The sequence below is a fragment of the Triticum aestivum genome, chromosome 1D (assembly GCF_018294505.1).
Source record: "Triticum aestivum cultivar Chinese Spring chromosome 1D, IWGSC CS RefSeq v2.1, whole genome shotgun sequence".
Taxonomy (NCBI): Eukaryota; Viridiplantae; Streptophyta; class Magnoliopsida; order Poales; family Poaceae; genus Triticum; species Triticum aestivum.
In genome coordinates this window covers 495,568,202-495,578,213 of record NC_057796.1, presented here as the reverse complement: position 1 = coordinate 495,578,213, position 10,012 = coordinate 495,568,202, and positions in this window count along the sequence as shown.

The window sequence follows — 10,012 nt, the reverse complement described above, 5'->3', positions numbered from 1 at the left end:
AGTTTCCTTTGGGTATCCTATGAAGACACATTTCTCCGATTTGGGTTCGAGCTTATCAGGTTGAAGCTTTTTCACATAAAATCGCAGCCCCAAACTTTAAGAAACGATAACTTTGGTTTCTTGCCAAACCACAGTTCATAAGGCGTCGTCTCTACGGATTTTCATGGTGCCCTATTTAACGTGAATGCAGCCGTCTCTAAAGCATAACCCCAAAAAAGATAGCGGTAAATCAGAAAGAGACATCATAGATCGCACCATATCTAGTAAAGTACGATTACGACGTTCAGACACACCATTATGTTGTGGTATTCCGGGTGGCGTGAGTTGTGAAACTATTCCGCATTGTTTCAAATGAAGACCAAACTCGTAACTCAAATATTCTCCTCCACGATCAGATCGTAGAAACTTTATTTTCTTGTTACGATGATTTTCAACTTCACTCTGAAATTCTTTGAACTTTTCAAATGTTTCAGACTTATGTTTCATTAAGTAAATATACCCATATCTGCTTAAATCATCTGTGAAGGCGAGAAAATAACGATATCCGCCGCGAGCCTCAACATTCATCGGACCACATACATCTGTATGTATGATTTCCAACAAATCTGTTGCTCGCTCCATAGTTCCGGAGAATGGCGTTTTAGTCATCTTGCCCATGAGGCCCGGTTCGCAAGTACCAAGTGATTCATAATCAAGTGGTTCCAAAAGTCCATCAGTATGGAGTTTCTTCATGCGCTTTACACCATATGACCTAAACGGCAGTGCCACAAATAAGTTGCACTATCATTATCAACTCTGCATCTTTTGGCTTCAATATTATGAATATGTGTATCACTACTATCGAGATTCAACAAAAATAGACCACTCTTCAAGGGTGCATGACCATAAAAGATATTACTCATATAAATAGAACAACCATTATTCTCTGATTTAAATGAATAACCGTCTCGCATCAAACAAGATCCAGATATAATGTTCATGCTCAACGTTGGCACCAAATAACAATTATTCAGGTCTAAAACTAATCCCGAAGGTAGATGTAGAGGTAGCGTGCCGACCGCAATCACATCGACTTTGGAACCATTTCCCACGCGCATCGTCACCTCGTCCTTAGCCAATCTTCGCTTAATCCGTAGTCCCTGTTTCGAGTTGCAAATATTAGCAACAGAACCAGTATCAAATACCCAGGTGCTACTGCGAGCATCAGTAAGGTACACATCAATAACATGTATATCACATATATCTTTGTTCACCTTGCCATCTGATACGTCTCCAACGTATCTATAATTTTTGATTGTTCCATGCTATATTATATTCTGTTTTGGACATTAATGGGCTTTATTATACACTTTTATATTCTTTTTGGGACTAACCTATTAACCAGAGGCCAGCCCAGAATTGCTGTTTTTTGCCTATTTCAGAGTTTCGCAGAAAAAGAATATCAAACGGAGTCCAAACGGAATGAAACCTTCGGGAACGTGATTTTCGAAACGAACGTGATCCAGAGGACTTGGACCCTACGTCAAGACATCAACCAGGAAGGCACGAGGTAGGGGGGCGCGCCTACCCCCCAGGGCGCGCCCTCCACCCTCGTGGGCCCCACGTTGCTCCACCGACGTATTTCTTCCTCCTATATATACCTACGTACCCCCAAACTATCAGAAACGGAGCCAAAAACCTAATTCCACCGCCGCAACCTTCTGTACCCGTGAGATACCATCTTGGGGCCTTTTCCGGAGCTCCGCCGGAGGGGGCATCGCTCACGGAGGGCTTCTACATCAACACCATAGCCTCTCCGATGATGTGTGAGTAGTTTACCTCAGACCTTCGGGTCCATAATTATTAGCTAGATGGCTTCTTCTATCTTTTTGGATCTCAATACAATGTTCTCCCCCTCTCTTGTGGGGATCTATTGTGACACCCCCGATTTGATCGTACACTAATCATACACGCAAACGTGTACGATCAAGATCAGGGACTCACGGGAAGATATCACAACACAACTCTAAAAATAAAATAAGTCATACAAGCATCATAATACAAGCCAGGGGCCTCGAGGGCTCGAATACAAGTGCTCGATCATAGACGAGTCAGCGGAAGCAACAATTTCAGAGTACAAACATAAGTTAAACAAGTTGCCAAAAGATGGCTAGCACAAACTGGGGATACAGATCGAAAGAGGCGCAGGCCTCCTGCCTGGGATCCTCCTAAACTACTCCTGGTCGTCGGCGGCCTCCACGTAGTAGTAAGCACCTCCGGTGTAGTAGGAGTCATCGTCGATGGTGGTGTCTGGCTCCTGGGCTCCAACATCTGGTTGCGACAACCAGGTAGAAGGGAAAGGGGAAAAAGAGGGAGAAAAGCAACCGTGAGTACTCATCCAAAGTACTCGCAAGCAAGGATCTACACTACATATGCATGGGTATATGTGTAAAGGGGCCATATCGGTGGACTGAACTGCAGAATGCCAGAATAAGAGGGGGATAGCTAATCCTGTCGAAGACTATGCTTCTGGCAGCCTCCATCTTGCAGCATGTAGAAGAGAGTAGATGGTAAGTTCACCAAGTAGCATCGTATAGCATAATCCTACCCGGTGATCCCCTCCTCGTCGCCCTGTTAGACAGCGATCACTTGGTTGTATCTGGCACTTGGAAGGGTGTGTTTTATTAAGTATCCGGTTCTAGTTGTCATAAGGTCACGGTACAACTCCGGGTCATCCTTTTACCGAGGGACACAGCTATTCGAATAGATAAACTTCCCTGCAGGGGTGCACCACATTTCCCAACACGCGCGATCCCATTTGGCCGGACACACTTTTCTGGGTCATGCCCAGCCGCGGAAGATCAACACGTCGCAGCCCTACCTAGGCACAATAGAGAGGTCAGCACGCCGGTCTAAATCCTATGGCGCAGGGGTCTGGGCCCATCGCCCATTGCACACATGCACGTTGCGTGGGCGGTCGGAAGCAGACCTAGCCTAGCAGGCGTTCCAGTCCAATCCGGCACGCGCCGCTCAGTCGCTGACGTCACAAAGGCTTCGGCTGATACCACGACATCGAGTGCCCATAACTGTTCCCGCGTAGTTGGTTAGTGCATATAGGCCAGTGGCCAGACTCAGATCAAATACCAAGATCTCGTTAAGCGTGTTAATTGAAGTATCCGCGAACGCCGACCAGGGCCAGGCCCACCTCTCTCCTAGGTGGTCTCAACCTGCCCTGTCGCTCCGCCACAAAGTAACAGTCGGGGGCCGTCAGGAACCCAGGCCCACCTCTACCGGGATGGAGCCACCTGCCCCTTCAGCCCCCATCTCCGAGCAGTATCATGAGTAATGTAACAGTATAAAGTATATAGCATATGCCCGTGATCACCTCCCGAAGTTATCATGGCCCAGTAGTATAGCATGGCAGACGGACAAGGGTGGAGGGCCACTGATAGAATACTAGCATCCTATACTAAGCATTTAGGTTAGCGGGTAAAGGTATCAACAATTGTAGCAACAATGACAGGCTATGCCGCAGAATAGGATTAACCAAAAGCAATAACATGCTACACTACTCTAATGCAAGCAGTAGAGAAAAGGAATAGGCGATATCGGGTTGATCAAAGGGGGGGCTTGCCTGGAAGCTCAGCCGAGAAGGAGGGGTCGTCAACAGCGTAGTCGGTCGGGGCACCAGCAGCGGCGTCGGTCTCGTAGTCTACCGGAGAGAAGAGGGGGAAGAAACAATGAATACAATGCAAACAGATGCATAACGATGCATGACGAAGCAAACAGCGGTGTTAGGTGTGCCCTAACGCCGTAAGAGGTGATACCGGCGAAGGGGGGAAACATCCGGGAAAGTATCCCCGGTGTTTCGCGTTTTCGGACAGATGTACCGGAGGGGGAAAGTTGCGTGTTCGATATGCTAGGCATGTGTGGCGGACGAACGGGCTGCGTATCTAGATTCGTCTCGTCATTCTGAGCAACTTTCATGTACAAAGTATTTTCATCCGAGTTACGGATTATTTTATATTAATTTCTAAAGTTTTAATTCATTTTATAAATTATTTTAATTCAATTTAAGTAGTAAAAAGCTATGTGTACACAGCAGAAGCCAGCCACAGCCTATGACCTGTGGGGCCAGGGGACCCAGTTGACCAACTCAACGGTTGACTCGCAATGGTGTGAATAGGGCGTGTGAGACCCACATGTCATTGTCACAATTTAATTAAAATAGGCTTAAACACCTAAGTTAGTTAATTAGGTCAAATTAAGCAAGGTTGATTAATTAAACTAATTATATTACTAATTAATTAACTCACTTTACTATTTCATTTTATTTTCCATTTTCGTTTTCCTCTACTCTTTTCCTTTTATCTGATTTACAGGGGGAGGGCCCACCTATAAGTGGCTCAGGCCACCTCCCGCCTATGCACAAACGCGCACAGGGAAGGGGCAGGGGCGCGGTGGCCAAATCGGGCTCCGGCGAGGCCATGGTCGAGGCCGGCAGGACGGAGACGTGGGGCGGCGGGCGCGCGCCTGCAGTGGAGCGGCGCCGGGGGTGCTCGGTCGGGAGCAGCAGAGGGTGCGGCCGGGGATGCGGCAGCTGCGGTCGCCGGTGGCAGCGGCATAGGAGGAGAAGCAGGGGCGGGTCCAAGAGAGGGTGCGGCGGGGGCGGTCGTGGGAGCAGGGCGACGTGGCCCGAGGAGTGGCGGGCCACGCGGGGCAAGCTGCGGGTGGGCGCCCGGTGCGACGCGGTAGGGCGACGGCGGCGTGAGGCTGCAGCAGCAGCAGCAGCTAGGCGCAGCGCGGGCGAGCGGTTGGTGGTGAGCGCGCGCGGGCGCGAGGGAGAGAGGAGGGGAAGCTCACGGGGGGCTGTAGGGCACCGGGCAATGGTGCGCAGGCAGCGACTTGGGGAGGAGGACGAGGACGACGGGGCAGAGCGGAAGCAGGCCAGCGAGGGGGTCTGGGCGGCGATGGACGATCCGGAAGGCGGCGTCGGCGGTCTCCTCCCTGATCCCGATCCAATCAGGGGAGAGGGGGAGATATTTTGGAGAGGGGGGAAGTGTCGGTGGGGTTCGGGGTACGGGAGGAGTGGGGGGGGGGGTTATGGAGTGGGGGTGGACCTTGGCCCAGTTGGGCAGGCCAGCTGAGCCGGAGCCCAGTGGGGGGTGCTTCCTCTTTGTTTTTTTTTTGTTAGTTTAGTTTTTCTCTTTTGTATTTTCTTTTCTTTTATTTATTTACTTTTCTGTTTTAAGTCATTTTAAATTATTTAGGCATTTTATAAAAATGTGTTTACTACACCATATTTATCTATGTAATATTTAGTACAAACCGAACATTTTTTTAATGTTTGAAAACTTTTATTATTTACCAAACTTTGAATTTGAATTTTGGACCGGTTTTGATCTAACGATAGATTAGCAGCAGTAACCGTGGTGATGTGGCACCATTAGTGTGGGATCACTGTAGCTTAATTATCTGGGCGTCACATCTATTCGATGTAATCTTCTTTTGCGGTGTGTTTGTTGAGACCGATGAATTGTGGGTTTATGATCAAGTTTATCTATGAACAATATTTGAATCTTCTCTGAATTCTTTTATGTATGATTGGTTATCTTTGCAAGTCTCTTCGAATTATCAATTTCGTTTGGCCTACTAGATTGATCTTTCTTGCAATTGGATAAGTGCTTAGCTTTGGGTTCAATCTTGCGGTGTCCTTTCCCAGTGACAGTAGGGGCAGCAAGGCATGTATTGTATTGTTGCCATCGAGGATAACAAGATGGGGTTTATATCATATTGCATGATTTTATCCCTCTACATCATGTCATCTTACTTAAAGCGTTACTCTGTTCTTATGAACTTAATACTCTAGATGCATGCTGGATAGCGGTCGATGTGTGGAGTAATAGTAGTAGATGCAGGCAGGAGTCGGTCTACTTGTCGCGGACGTGATGCCTATATACATGATCATACCTAGATATTCTCATAACTATGCTCAATTCTGTCAATTTCTCAACAGTAATTTGTTCACCCACCGTCATACTTATGCTCATGAGAGAAGCCACTAGTGAAACCTATGGCCCCCGGGTCTATTTTCCATCATATTAATCTTCCAATACTTAGCTATTTCTGGCGCCGTTTTTATTTTGCTTTCTTTACTTTGCATCTTTATCACAAAAATACCAAAAATATTATCTTATCATATCTATCAGATCTCACTCTCGTAAGTGACCGTGAAGGGATTGACAACCCCTTTATTGCGTTGGTTGCGAGGATTTATTTGTTTGTGTAGGTGCGAGGGACTCGTGCGTGGCCTCCTACTGGATTGATACCTTGGTTCTCAAAAACTGAGGGAAATACTTACGCTACTTTGCTGCATCACCCTTTCCTCTTCAAGGGAAAATCAACGCAGTGCTCAAGAGGTAGCAAGAAGGATTTCTGGCGCCGTTGCCGGGGAGTCTACGCAAAAGTCAACATACCAAGTACCCATCGCAAACCCTTATCTCCTGCATTACATTATTTGCCATTTGCCTCTCGTTTTCCTCTCCCCCACTTCACCCTTGCCGTTTTATTCGCCCTCTCTTTTCCATTTGCCTCTTTTCACTCGCCTTCCTTCGCTATGTCGGAACCAAAAAGAGTTGGGGGTTCTCTCCCGAGCTTTAGTGCTTTGGACAATCCTTCTATTCTATCTAAACTCATAAATAATACAATGGAAAAACCTACCGGAGTTGTTAATGAGAGTCCTAATAATTTTGATGAAGACGATTCTAGAATTTTTCATTATTTACTCGATGAATCTTTGTAAGATGCTTGGGATAGGCTGTTAAGGATCCAGGCTAGCTATGTACCCCAATATCAAATTGAGGTTTATCTAAAAAGCTTTTATGTTGGGTTGCCCGCTTCGTTCAAACAAGTTTTAGATTCTATTTTTGAAGAGGGTTTTCTTGAAGGGGACCCCATAGATACCTATGAAAAGATGAAAACTATATTTGGGCATCCCATGAATGAGAAAGTTGAATCCACATCTCTTTTGTTCTCCTACCAAAACGAATCTACTAAAGAGATAAAAGCTAGCCTAGATGCAAATTTCTGCAATGTGCTTAATCTCTCTTCTACCATTAATAGCCACGTGCTCTATCAAAATAGAAAGATTAATTCCATAGATAACAAGTTTGCTCTTTTCTTCCCTAAAACCAAAGATGGCAATACCTAGATCTATCCTTGCTTTTATGCCTAGCTAGGGGCGTTAAACGATAGCGCTTGTTGGGAGGCAACCCAATTTTATTTTTTTTGCTTTTGCTTCTGTTTAGGAATAAATATTTGTTCTAGCCTCTGGTTAGATGTGTTTTTATGTTTTAATTAGTGTTTGTGCCAAGTTAAACCTATAGGATCTTCTTGGATGATAGTTATTTGATCTTGCTGAAAATTCCAGAAACTTTCTGTTCACGAAAATAATTGTTGAAAATCACCAGAACGTGATAAAATATTGATTCCAATTGCTGCTAATCAATAAACAAATTTTCTAGGTCGTCCTATTTTTGCTGAATTTTTTGAGTTCCAGAAGTTTGTGTTAGTTACAGATTACTACAGACTGTTCTGTTTTTGACAGATTCTGTTTTTCGTGTGTTGTTTGCTTATTTTGATGAATCTATGGCTAGTAAAATAGTTTATAAACCATAGAGAAGTTGGAATAAAGTAGGTTTAACACCAATATAAATAAATAATGAGTTCATTACAGTACCTTTAAGTGGTGTTTTGTTTTCTTTCGCTAACGAAGCTCACGAGATTTTCTGTTAAGTTTTGTGTTGTGAAGTTTTCAAGTTTTGGGTAAAAGATTTGATGGATTATGGAACAAGGAGTGGCAAGAGCCTAAGCTTGGGGATGCCCATGGCACCCCAAGATAATCTAAGGACACCTAAAAGCCAAAGCTTGGGGATGCCCCGGAAGGCATCCCCTCTTTTGTCTACTTCCATCGGTAACTTACTTGGAGCTATATTTTTATTCACCACATGATATGTGTTTTGCTTGGAGCGTCTTGTATGATTTGAGTCTTTTATTTTTAGTTTACCACAATCATCTTTTCTGTACACACCTTCTGAGAGAGACACACATGATTCGGAATTAATTAGAATACTCTATGTGCTTCACTTATATCTTTTGAGCTATATAGTTTTTGCTCTAGTGCTTCACTTATATCTTTTAGAGCACGGTGGTGGATTTGTTTTATAGAAACTATTGTTCTCTCATGCTTCACTTATATTATTTTGAGAGTCTTAAACAGCATGGTAATTTTCTTAATCCTAATATGCTAGGTATTCAAGACTAGTAAAAACTTTCTTATGAGTGTGTTGAATACTAAGAGAACTTTGATGCTTGATGATTGTTTTGAGATATGGAGGTAGTGATATTAAAGTTGTGCTAGTTGAGTAGTTGTGAATTTGAGAAATACTTTTGTTGAAGTTTGCAAGTCCCGTAGCATGCACGTATGGTAAACGTTATGTAACAAATTTGAAACATGAGGTGTTCTTTGATTGTCCTCCTTATGAGTGGCGGTCGGGGACGAGCGATGGTCTTTTCCTACCAATCTATCCCCCTAGGAGCATGCGTGTAGTGCTTGGTTTTTGATGACTTGTAGATTTTTGCAATAAGTATGTGAGTTCTTTATGACTAATGTTAAGTCCATGGATTATATGCACTCTCACCTTTCCATCATTGCTAGCCTCTTCGGTACCATGCATTGCCCTTTCTCACATTGAGAGTTGGTGCAAACTTCGCCGGTACATCCAAACCCCGTGATATGATACGCTCTTTCACACATAAACCTCCTTATATCTTCCTCAAAACAGCCACCATACCTACCTATTATGGCATTTCCATAGCCATTCAGAGATATATTGCCATGCAACTTTCCACCGTTCTGTTTATCATGACACGTTCATCATTGTCATATTGCTTAGCATGATCATGTAGTTGACATAGTATTTGTGGCAAAGCCACCATTCATAATTCTTTCATACATGTCACTCTTGATTCATTGCATATCCCGGTACACCGCCGGAGGCATTCATATAGAGTCATACTTTGTTCTAGTATCGAGTTGTAATCATTGAGTTGTAAATAAATAGAAGTGTGATGATCATCATTTTTAGAGCATTGTCCCAAGTGAGAAAAAATAAAAATAGAAATAGAAAGGCCATAAAAAAAGAAGGCCCAAAAAAATAAAAATAAAAATGAGAGAAAAAGAGAGAAGGGACAATGTTACTATCCTTTTACCACACTTGTGCTTCAAAGTAGCACCATAATCTTCATGATAGAGAGTCTCTTGTTTTGTCACTTTCATATACTAGTGGGAATTTTTCATTATAGAACTTGGCTTGTATATTCCAACAATGGGCTCCCTCAAATGCCCTAGGTCTTCGTGAGCAAGCAAGTTGGATGCACACCCACTTAGTTTCTTTTGTTGAGCTTTCATACATTTATAGCTCTAGTGCATCCGTTGCATGGCAATCCCTACTCCTTGCATTAACATCAATCGATGTGCATCTCCATAGCTCATTGATTAGCCGCGTTGATGTGAGACTTTCTCCTTTTTTATCTTCTCCACATAACCCCCATCATTATATTCTATTCCACCCATAGTGCTATATCCATGGCTCACGCTCATGTATTACGTGAAGGTTGAAATTTTTTGAGATTACTAAAGTATGAAACAATTGCTTGGCTTGTCATCGGGGTTGTGCATGATGAGAGCATTCTTGTGTGACGAAAATGGAGCATGACTAAACTATATGATTTTGTAGAGATGAACTTTCTTTGGCCATGTTATTTTGAGAGGACATAATTGCTTAGTTAGTATGCTTGAAGTATTATTAATTTTATGTCAATATTGAACTTTTATCTTGAATCTTTCGGATCTGAATATTCATACCACAATTAAGAAGACTTACATTGAAATTATGCCAAGTAGCATTCCACATCAAAAATTCTGTTTTTATCATTTACCTACTCGAGGACGAGCAGGAATTAAGCTTGGGGA